Source organism: Cavia porcellus, unplaced genomic scaffold (assembly GCF_034190915.1).
Source record: "Cavia porcellus strain 051 isolate PalLab524CR breed Dunkin Hartley unplaced genomic scaffold, mCavPor4.1 scaffold_17, whole genome shotgun sequence".
Classification (NCBI taxonomy): Eukaryota; Metazoa; Chordata; class Mammalia; order Rodentia; family Caviidae; genus Cavia; species Cavia porcellus.
The window spans coordinates 33,554,210-33,566,674 of NW_026947500.1; the positions used below are offsets into that span (position 1 = coordinate 33,554,210).

Consider the following 12,465-nt stretch of genomic DNA (forward strand, 5'->3'; position numbering starts at 1 on the left):
AAATGGGGATAACCATAACCCCCTCTTCCTGATGTAAAGTCCTTCAGGAAAAGCTTGAAGAGCAGTCATGCTCAGTCAATGATAGCTATCCCTCTCCTTTACTGTCATCAAATTGTGGCAGGTATTTTATGCCCATCCTACAGATGAAGAAAGCAGGGCTCAGGTGAGCCATCTCTTAAGCTCACATGGCCTTGCTTCACCTGCTTCGCTAAGCAACTGCCTCTAGCTGCAAGGGTGGTCATCTGTATTTTAAGCCAAGTAGTTTTATTCCTGTCCTGTTTCCTCTTTCCTAACTCTGCAAATTTGCTTAACCGCCATCCACTAAAATACACAGGACGTTGGTGTATGGACTGGGCCATCTGTCCAAGCAGAATCAGGCTCAGTTGCTATGCATCTGCCATGTCTTGGGCCTCCAATGTGTGCCGCGTTGCCCTGGGATTCTCAGGGAGGACGGATCTGGGATTTGGTGGAGGACTGCGTGCAGAGAGGGTAACTCATCTAATACCACTGGGAGAAGCATCGCTAGGTGCAGAGCCCCACTGCTCACCTCAGCAGGCGTGGGTGTGGATGTCAGTTCTGTACACTTCTATTTTTTATGTTCCGTTTATACATTTACCACCTGATTTTAATTAAGGTCTCTTTGGCTCATCACTTGGAAAGAATAATTGAATGCTACAGAAGAACCCACGTCTGGGAGGCAGCATACTACATATGCTGCTGGCTTCCCTCCCTATGGCCCCCTCTGGACTGAAATATCAAGTCCTTCTCCAGAGTGGGCAGAGAGTGGGCAGCAGAAATGACATCTGTTAGAATGGAGTTTTCTTCCCCACTGCCTGCCCAGAGATGGATGCTGTAGGGCTCAAGGAATAGAAGAGAATCCTTCACCATGGAACTCAAGGTAGGAAGAGGGGAGGATCGGACACGTTTTTCATCACAGAATTTGCAAGCCCCAATTCAGTGTGGCCCACAAGGTCTGACTGTGTTGTAGGCTCTCTAGCCTTAGAATAGTATCCCCTTATGAGGCTCAAAGTGCCGTATCTGAAGCCTCAGGTTCTTTCCCTCTCCAAGCTGAGACAAAACAGCGTGCAGAGAATAAATGAACACTGTGCTGAATGTGGGAAATAAAAGACGTGGGGCCTGGGAGACAGAATCACAGGGTTTCTGCCTCACATCACAGTGTCCCACCCAGAGCCCCCCACCAAGAGTATTTGGGAGAGACCTCAGCATATGCTGGGAGCACGGAGACAGGTAGAATAGACCAGAAAAGCCAATCCATGTCCCTCCTTCATCACTCCCTGGACTCTCAATGGCTCCACAAAAACCCCGTGTGGAAGGTGACTGGAAGGTGACATGGGGGTGTCATACTTATCAGTAGATTCACGCATTGATTGATCCTGCATTAGAGGACAAGGGTGGGTGCTCCTTGGAGTCTCCATGACAGTATTGGCCAGGACCTCAAGGAGTCCAGTGCCATGGTTGAGGATATCTAAGGCTGTGGCGGGCATCACCAGAAGGGGAATCCTAGTGGAAGCAAGTTCTTCTACTTGTGAAAATGGCTCTGTTGATGCTTGTCAAAGCACTGCTCCAAAGAAAGCTCCCTTATGTCCATCAAGCATAATAAAATCATACACTAATGCATGAAAAAAGATGGCAGTTCTGTAGCAAGATTCTATACATTAATCCTGAATTTCTGTTGATTACCTGTCATGCTCTACCTGTAGGTCATTCAGGGTTGACCTTGCCCTTTGAGAATAAAACTCAAGGTTGACAAGAGTGTGCTTATGCAATGGTTTCGATCTGAAATGCTCCACAAAAACCCTGTGTGTGAAAGGTGACTGTATCATGGGGGCACCATATTTATCAACAGATTCATTCATTGATTAGTTCAGTAACTATATGTGCTATTAGGGTTACAGGGGATGTGGCCTGGAAGGATGCATTCTTGTCCCCAGCTCCTTTCATCTCTCTCTGCTTTCTGGCTGCTAGGACAAGGAAGTTCTCCTACACAGCCCTTCTACCATGCTGTTTCTGCTTTGGAGCCAGCCAACCATGGACTGAATACTCTGAAACTGTGAACCAAAATAATCTTCTCATCTTTTAAATTGTGGGTGTTGGGTATTTTGTCTCAGCAATGAAAAAGTGACTAATATATCATATACTGAGGCCGAAGGCAGGGGTGTGATGGCGTGGTGGTATCTCAAATATACAACTAGTGGTAACATTTATCAGAATATAGCAGCAAAGTAAGAAATAATCCATGTCAAAATAATTCATTATATACTACACACATGTACTAGTAAAAATAAAGTTCAAAAAAATTTAAAATGTGGCATCTGGTTGTTGAAAATCAGGAGTGAGAGACAAGGTAAAGTAATATTTAAATGGACTCATATTGAGAGAAAGTGAGGGGCAAAAGGAACACTAGGGAAAAAGCATTGAAGAGAAAGTATGTGACTCTGCATTGGTCTGTAGAGCCGGTACTGGCCACAATAATGGCTAATACTTGCTGTGCACTTAACCATCAGTTAGGCAAGAGCTTTTACAGAACGTCCAATTTAGTCTGCACAACACCATGATAGAAATACAGTGTCATTAGCCCCGTTTTTCAGAAAAATAAAGTCGAGGCTTGACCTTGTTGAAGATTAAGTGGAAGATAGCTCTAAGAACTGTGTCCAGCCCTGCATGATTCCGGAGCTCACACTCTTTAGAGAAAGTGATGTGGTAGCGAGTGACCAGAGAACACTCCTCCACCCTTTCGTGCATACATGAGTGGTGACATAGCATCTGTCCTTACAGGTTAAGCCCCTGAGAAGCAGTCAAGCTCTGTTTCTCCTAAGATAACTGCCTGAGTCTCTTTGGTTTTGACATGAACAAGGATCGCGCTGGCTGGTGGGTAACCACATCTCCTCACCTGCGAAAGCCACACACCAGAGACTTGGCAAACTCCACAGCCTGAGAGATAGTCTTTATGGACTGGAAGAGAATCCCAAAGAGGAAGACCAGCATTCTAAGTCACTCGTGTGGTCTAGGAAGAGGTAGATTCATTCCCAGACAGCCACGAGGGCAGCAAAGGGCGCAGTGGGGAAGAAAGAGATCAGAATTATTTGCATTTACCTGAGTGGCTGTCTCACTAGTGGCAAGTGACAGGCAGTGGAAACAGACAGGTAGGAAATGAAAGCCCACCTCTCCAGTGGCTTAGCAGTCAGAGAGAACTTTCATGACTTCCAGGACAGAGAAAGGGAAAGCTGCAAGTGCCAGCGGGTAAAAGGGGAAAAAAGATGGCCAGGTGGGATGACAATGATACCTGGTACCTAAGACACCTTGCTGTCCTCCACAGGTAGAGTCCCAGGGGGTGGCATCCCTCTCACCCAGGAGCAGGATGACTTTGAGATGTTTTCTTACAAATCAAAGGACTGCGGTGACTCATCCATATTTACCTGGTCCTGCACCTTTAAGTCTGGGGGCTCCCCTGAATGAGAACCTCTTACCTCATCTGTTCTGAGCAACTCCCTTTTGTCCTGTGCATCACCGAAATTTCCATGAGATCTATTTCACTGCCTCCTGTCATTTCATTTGCCTCCAGTTTGTGGCTACCTTCACACCATAATTCACACCACTCCCTTCCTGGTGACCTGGCCAAAGTCTACCACTGTTGGTGGTCAACAATGGGACAGAGTCTGCAGCAATGGAGCAAAGTTCCACCCTGGAGACATTGAACCTGACTCTGTGACCTCATTCTCCTGACTACATGGCGAAAATTCATGAGACCGCAGAGTGTCTGCAGAGGAAGGACTATAGGGCTTCACTGAATGTCAAGAGTGGACAGCGGCACACATGTAATCCCAGCATTCTAGGTGGCTGAGGCAAGGAGGAACACAAGTTTGAGCCGAGCCTGGGCTATTTAACTACCCTGTCTCAGAAAAGGAAAAAATTTTAAAAGGTTATCATGGCAGCTCATGTGGCAGACTTGGGTATTGGAGGAAGAGAGTGAGCAACATCTCACCCCATGCTGGAGACATTGTACTTGCAGCTGAGCAGTTTGAAGCATGGCTGGCAGAAGTGACAGGGTGGCTCCCTACTGCTCAGCATGCACACAAACTGCCACTCCACCCAGGAGCTCCTACAGATTCAAATTCTCAGACCCCACTCAGATCTGCAGAGCAAGCAGCCACACTGCTAACACAACCCCAGGTAATGGACAAAGACATGAAAGTCTATGTAAGAGGTGCTGTTCTATCTGATCTTGAGATGCATTCAGCCAGCTTGCAGACCTCATTTAAAACAACAAACAAACAAAACAACAGCTAAAAGCTAGGAGGCCACCAATACTCATGGGATGCATTGGACGGCGTCTCAGGGTCTGGCCCAGAATCTGGTTCTCACTTAGTCATGGCATCTCAACCACCATCTGTGGTTATTGAAGGGGACGTGGGATTGAAGGAGGCGAGGAAGCTATGAAGGGATGTGAGGAGAAAGCAGAGAAGGGTAGAGAAAGGAAGAAAAGAAAGCAGGCTTAGTGAAGGGCGACAACCACACACTGCCTCTTGACTTCCTCTGAACCAAACACTCAGCCCCTCTGCACCACCTTGGGACTCTGCAGAGTGTCCACCAGAAGCAGAACCTTACCAGATGCTACCACTTCATCTATAACTCCCCAGCATGCAAAACCCTGTCTTTGTATATTACTCTGTCCGGGGTATTCAGTTACAGCAACAGAAAATGCACCAAGATTCAGGCTGTTGTCATCTTACAGAGGCTACAGCTACAGCTCCTGCCTCCCAGCTGATGGCTCCATTGTGCATTGTTCTCCTGTGGTCTCACTGCAGGAGAGTTATGCGTCCTGCTAAAGCCCAACCATGAAGCCCACTTTAAAATCCCCAGAGCAAGACTAATAGCCTTTGTGTTTCTTTCACAATCTCCCAAGCACAATGTGAGATATTTATCTTGAATCCCCCAGTACTTATTGCAAACTTATTCTTAATAACCAGAATTTAGTTCAGAACCACCTCTACGTATGAGTAGGATGCCATCAGTAGTCTTGAGAAGTTTGCAGTCAGTATAAGACTACAATCCGTCCCCTTGGGAGTTCTTGTCTAAGCTGTTTATTGGCAGTATTCATTTACTCCCTAAAACACTTTAGCAAAGCTGATACCTTTAAGCTCTCTATTTTGCAGGTGGACATAGAGAGGAATAGAGGACTCCAGTAACTTGCCTGAGGTCACTTGGCACATGGGATGCAAACCCAGGCAGTCTGGCAGGGACATGTGGAGTCTACCACTTTACACGTGATGGTCAAGTGCTCAGACCTGTGTACAACTTGGAAGTCCCAATTTTAGAAGTGCGAGACCACCAAAACAAGACCTGCGCCACGTCTGGGCATCAAGACAGCCTCGTCTCCAGTGGAGAATAAGGTAAAGGGTATCCTAGGAACAGGGAACAAAATGTCACATCTGAAATGCTGGCCACCTCCTGCCTCCTGGCCCTCCTGTGGCTGTTCATTCACACTTCCTTCTCCTCTGAATGCCTCTTTTCAGGCCTCCAGTCCGAAATACAAATACAGCCATTTCCTTAACTGGATTGGGCTCCCTCAGGGGCTGGGCAAAGCCAACAATGGACACGAGCCATGAGGATTGGCCCCACACCAAGCCAGGGACAAAGCAAGGGGAAGGAAACAGTCCATGGGCTAGGTGAAGCTGGGCTGTAGGGATAGGAAAGAGAAGAGGAGCCAGAGTTCAAAGTGCAAGGAAAAACTGAACGGAAACAGTCAAGTCAACAGAAACTAAAACAGCTGATTGAAAACAGGCGGAGGACTGCAGGCCAAGCTATATCAAGGCAAAGGGCTGTGGATGGCTCATCTTCTGAGTAGGGAATTTGGGAGCAAAAGAGATGGGATAAACCTGCGTGGCAAGTGGGCAAGGTGCACATTGCCTGTGATGCAGGGTACCACGTCAGTGATCAGCAAACACTAGACATGGCACTCCCTAGCCAGAAACCAGGAGCCAGAGGAAACCAAAATCAGATCATGGGATAAGTAAAAGCTAAAGTTTAAAGTATTAGCTCTGAGCCCAGCACTTTGCTAAGTGCTCTGCATAGATGATCTTATTTAGCTCTCTCACACAAACCAGGTTTACTTTGAATCCCGACTCTTATATGCCTTAGCTGTGTGATCTCAGACAAGTCACTTACACTCTCTCTTTATGCAGTTTCCTCCTCTGTAAAATAGGATCATGTTGGCGTTTATTCCATTCACTTGTGATGAGCGTTAAATAAAACAATAGAGGGAGTATTTACAGTGATGCCTCCAAGGAAGGAAAACCTCAGTGAACTTAATTACAATGATTATTTCTATTATTAACTCCTCTTAGGCACAAAGAAACAGGAGGACAGGGATTTAGGTAATGTTTAAGTGACGGAGATGGGGACCCACTCAGTCCTCAGTCAGCTTTTGTAGAAAAGCAAGGTGCCATCACCACACTTGCCCTCAATCTAGAGCAGCAACAGAGAGATGGGGAAGCCCAAGGACTGCAGAGCTGCAGCATAGGAGCCATGTCTGGAAAACCCAGGGCATGACCGCAAAGCTATCACTCCAGTCAGAAGCACACACACCCGTGCAGACCTGAGATGTGGCATCAGCGTGTTGCCAGACCTGAACAGCAGGGTTGCTGAGGATGGAAAGCGAGTGTGAAGGAAAGTGCAGCCTGATAACACTCAGGACACGTGGCGTGATCACTGCCTGTGAGGCACTGTTCTGTGCTTCGTAACTCCTCACATTTTAGCACAACCTAAGAAGTCGGTCTGTTAGTCTCTTCATTCTGTAAACTAAGACATGAAGATACAGAGAGATGGAGACACATCACAAGGTCCCATTGAGGTAAGTCATAGTGCCACAAAGAGAATCCAGGCTGTTTGGCTCCAAAATCCAAATTCCTAACTTCCTGGATCTATCATACACAGCCAGGCTCGTCTTCGGAAAATCTAGCTAATCAGAACTAGTAGCTTTGTCACTAGCAAACTTGTCACTGGACGCTTGACTTGAGCAGAAAGGTGCGTGCGGTGCAGTCAGTGAAAAAGCAGGAAGTGGGGAAAATATCAGACAATCTCAAATTGAGAAACTTTCTGCAAAATAACTGATCAGCCCTCTTTGAAAGGGTCAAGGTCACGGGAGACAGGGAAAGACTGAGGAACGCTCACAGTTTGGAGGGTGTGACGGAGATGTGACCCCTGGATGCACCATAGGATCCTGGAACAGACAGAATCTTCACACAGGGCAGAGTCCAAGCAGATCCACAGTCCACACAGGCACAGCAAGTGAGGGCTTAGTTTCATCTATGGCCTATGATTATGTAAGGTAGGGTGAGAGGAAGGTGGGTTTGCAGCGTATGGAGATTCTATGGTTATTTTGGCAATTCTTCTGTAAGCCTAAAATGATCTCAATGTTAAAAAAATTTTTTTTTAAAAATATTAAGGACAAAAGGCTCAAAGCTCTTACCAGTCTCAATTTATAAGCTAACCTGTTTGCCCTCATTATTGTAATCGAGTTATATTGTTTCACTCACATAGGTGAAGAAATGTTCATCTTGATTTAACATTAAAACTGTTTTCAATTGTGAATAATAACATTTTAAAAGCTGGCAGCGCTTACACTCAGCACGCTGGAGCTGCTTCAGCGGGACAGATTACTTACAGACGGCTCTGTCATGGTTCCCTCTCTTTGGCTCACGTCCTCACCAAATCTACTCGACTCCTACCCATTGATGGCTGTTACTGGGACAGGATGGAGCTCTTAGAAGGAGCAGGGTCACTGGTAGGCAGGAAGGAGCACCCAGAAATGCAGCAGAACTTTACACTGAGGAATGGGCAAGCCAGGGAGACCAAGTGGCCTCCTGAGGGGCAGGACAACTGAGCACCTGCAAGATCATGGAGAAACTGAGGCATTAGCCTCTTTCTTATGTGAGGTAAAACACTCTGCTGCATTTGAACATTTAATACTCACTATAGCCTGGTAAGTCTATAACCAGTCCCATTTCACAGGCAGGAAACTGAAGATCAGAAGAGTTAAGTGATTTCCCAAGGACACACAGCTAATTAGCTGTGGGTCTGGGTGCTACCACAGAAGCCACCGTCTTCAGAGACTGTAAACTTATTTTTGGTTTTTTAAATTCTCCTTGCAGTCGATATTGGACTTGCTATTTCTGTCAAATCATCCCTTGCTTTGGCTTTAACTCAAAAAGTGAGATATGGACTGAACCATATGAATGCCACATGAAGGCCTGTACTGCAAATGCTTTGCATCGTCCCTTTCATTTGATCATTACAAGAGGGGAATGGTGATTGAGCCATTAGCAAATGAGGTACCTGAGGCTCAGAAAGGGGAAGTAACTTGTCCCGCACCAGCCAGCTGAGTAACCAGGCTGAAACTTAAGCCAAAATATTCCAAATGTCAAAAAGCCTGGGTTCTTTTATTGCATAACGACTTGCAAGGTGAAAACAAAACAAAACAAAACAAAACATCAAGTAGGTGCCAGGAAATGAAAGCCCCAGGAAGCCTGAGAAAGGCCTTATCCACATGTCCATGCTGATTTATCCACTAGCCAAATGATTTTTCCCTTGAAGTTTGTCAAATTCAGATAATTTCAATCCTAAACAAATTGAAAGACTTTTGTGTATTTGTTGTACTTGCTTGTTTCATTTGGGTTTCATCCAAAACCAATGTTAGAATAGAATGTTAGTTTAGAATGTTAGGATTTATAACTGGAATGTCTTCCCAGAGCCTTTTGGTTCACAGATGGGCTTTGGGGAGGTGATGGGATCAGGGGTTGCAGTGTTCATTGATGTACTCATTCCGTGGTGAGCTCAGGGGCTGAGTGTGCTGTTGGGAGATGCGATCGGGTTGAAAGAGACATGATCTGTAATCTATCTCTCTTTTCATTTCCTCCCTTCTCTGTCTGCTTCCTGGCCACCATGATGTAAGTCTCTTTCCTTCTGAGATAGGCCCTTTCACCTACCATTCCTGCACACGAGCTACCAACCATGGACTGACACTTCAGAAACAGCCAAAATAAAACCCTCTTCCTTTAACTTGTGGGTGTCAGTACTGAGCCTCAGTGATGGTAAACTGTCTGAGATAGATAGCTACACATTTTAATTTACACTGAGAATTACAAACAGCTCTTTCCTTAATTCCAATGTGGGCTTTTCTTTGAGACATAAGATTCGCAATGCATTTCAGTAGATGGCCACTGCTAAATAAAAAAACACTTGTAAGAAGCAAATGGAACCAACATTGTAAAGAAATCTGGGAATTCATTTTGTAGCTTTAACCAAAATTAAGCCACACTGCATTAGATAAGGTCCCATAAATCCAAGTCCAGTAGACTGGTCTTGTATTTGGAAATATCGTCAGTAACACTGCTGCCACTCAAATCCAAAGCCCATTCAAAAATCAGAATTTCAAATTCAGAAACAAAAAAGGAGAATTTGAGTTTAGGAAAAGGCAGAATTTGAGGATGCTAAAAGTCAAACTCAAGCTAAAGTGTTAGATGTCTTTGCGAAGCCTTCATTTAGAGATTTGATAACTCAGCGAGGTTGTTTGGGTGACAACACAGAAAATAGCCAGGGACCTTGCCTCCTGGGAAGACTGAGGTGCTAGAGAAGCTCACCACTCAACAACTACATTTTTCACCAAAGGCCACAAAACAACACTGATACTAGCTGATCTACAGCTTAAAATTGTTACCAACCTAGGCTGTTAAAATCCTTTCTCTCCCCCAAATTTCACTTTTTTCATTCCCATCAGCAATTTTTGCCTTTAATAAGCATTCTCAGCATCCACAGCTTTTTTTAAATTGAAAACTGATCACCCAGCAGAAAATTAAGGAGCCTTTAATGCATCAGAAACAAGAAGAGCAGGGCAAATGCAATAAATTTTCACCTGAAATCAGATCTCTCAATGGATTGATAAATCTGTGCTTCGAATTTACTGTTCACAAACCAATGAAAGTGTGAAAGACAAGGGTATATATATATAACACTGATTATTCATTTTTAGTTACATTCTACTACAAGTCAAGTCAATAAGAATTCAGTTAAAGTTGGCCACCGTGGAAAGGGCAGAGAGCCATTCTGGCTAATTTTAGCTCACTGAAGAGGAAGAAGATGAGAGAATAAATCTGAACCCCATTAAATGCATGAAAATTTAGGAGACACAGAAGTGTGCCTGGCATCCATGTGAATGTGAGATCTTACTGTGGCTGTTGCTGCTATTTTTACTAGATTGCTGAGACTTGTAACACTAGCCTAACACCTTTGCCACATTTAAATGAAAGAATTTAAATAAGCGGTGCGAATTCCTTTGTGTTATGTTGTGCTGTTTTGTTTTTTGTTTTAGGCAGACATGAAATCATGGAGAAACAAATTCCCACCCACAAAGAGCAAGGCGTCACTGCCTCTGCCATGCTCCATGGGAGCAACCATCTAGCAATTTGGGAGCTCAGAAGCCTTCACTTGAGGCTTGAGAAGATGCCAAGGACTTTCCATGAGAACTGGTCTAGAGAGACAGAGACATTTGATCGTATTTTCCAATGAGAAGCATATGTCCGGGGTACAGACACTTCCTCCACTCATGTATGGATAGAAACAATGCTAAGCACATTCTGTCCCAAGACTTTACTTACTCATGCTTATCCTCCAAGGATTAACTTTTTAATTTAAATTCCAGGATCCTGCCAGAAAGTGGCCAACTGAAAGTTTGTTCTGAGAACTTCTGGGTAATCTATTAATCGGGTGGCAATTCCCAATAGTTAACAGAAAAATTCCTAAATCCAGACATCCACAGAAGCCACAAGTTATGGCTTCTTTTCTTCCTTTCTGTATTCATCATTAGCAACATCTAATAGACTCCGTTAAACCACCACTAGCAAAAGACATCATTTGCATGCTTGTACTGGTCAGGTTTATTAATTCTTCTAGCAGCCATCAGATTCTACCACCCAGTCCTCAAAAGCTCAGGTCTGTTCTCAATGATTTTCAAAACCTGTCTGATAGTTTCATTGAATCCCCTGCACAACTTCTGAAAAATCCAAGAGATTACTGGTTTGCTAGGACAGACAACACCAGGCAGATTCTCAAACCACAAATCCACAGCCTGGGATTCCAATATGCTCATCACCTCAAAACCAAGAAACAGAATGCAACCTTGAATTAAGACCCTGGTTCCCTGAATGGGTCAATTCCACCTAAAAGGGGCTGGATTTTTGCTTTGTCATTGAAAAATAACCCAGCTTAGCAACCTGATCATCATGAGCACTAACCTTCTTTAAACGCTATAGTCCTTGGGTCTCTTCACAGATACATGCGTGCCAGCTATTCCAGGTGATCTCTTGGTAAAGAGTTTTATTTTAAGTCCCAGCTAATCTGTGCTGCTCCCCAGGCTGCTCTGATCTCTTGAAACATCTTAGTTCAGATCTACAGAGAGTCACAAAGAGACAGTGTGAACGAGTTTGATGCCCTTTTCCTCTCTTCCTGTCAATTCTGTTCCACCAGTGAACCCCCTTCCCTTCTGCAGAAACAGAGGTATGGAGGAGCCAGAAATAAAAATAATGAAGAAAAGAGCAGAGTGAGTCGATGCCTGTCTGCAGGGACGGTGCCAAGGCAACTCAGAGGCGGCAGTGGTGGCACCTGTCTGCGCAGAGCTCCTGCTTGTTTTGCGTGCCTCTGGTATTTTTAGAATCTGTAGGGAGAAGCTAAACTGCACAGCGTGGCTGTGGTGCACTACTAATGACACCCTCGGCTTAGAAAAACAGGATTCACAGCAACTGCTGCAGCTACAAGTGATAGAAAGCAGAGCTTAACTTAAAAATCACACATACATGGAGGTAGAGGCAGGAAAAAGACCGTGACAAAATTCAGAATGAAGCACTACGGGGCACACACAGGTGCAAGCTCCCCAGTGGGAGATTTGTATGAGTTTGGAGTTATCATATATATATTTTCCTCCCTTGTTTTCCTTTTGTCTTCCCACTACCTCTTTATAACCCTTCTTGCTTTGGTCCACTGAAGTGAACATTGTGATCCCAGGCAACCCTAGCCAATCAGAACAACTCCTTCCTCAGTGGTCAGACCAGGAGTGGGCGGGGCTAACGTCCAGCCAATGAGACTCTTTTGTAGGCCTCTTCCTAAAAGCACCAGCAAACAGACATTTTTCAGTACATTGGTCATTAATTGTGAGGATGCGCTAAACCTCGAGCTGCCCAAAGCTACGGTTGGCTGAAACACAGACAACCCAGAGGAAGGCCGGCCAAGAGTTGGGGAGAGGAACACTGACAGTACTTCACTCCCAGTCCTTCTGTACCAAAACTCATTAAATCCCTAAAAATCTCTATTATATTAGCCCATAAAGTTCCCCCTCTTTCCTCTTGTGTCAAGATTGCATCGAGAACACACACACACAAATCTTGCTGCAGAGCT

At 44.9% G+C, this 12,465-nt stretch overlaps 1 protein-coding gene across 2 annotated transcripts in view; it reads right to left on the reverse strand.

The window, feature by feature from the left end:
* The window catches only part of Slc1a2 (solute carrier family 1 member 2), a 156,487-nt gene that overhangs the window by 107,426 nt on the left and 36,596 nt on the right, over positions 1-12,465 (reverse strand). The gene's annotated exons all lie outside the window — the stretch shown is intronic.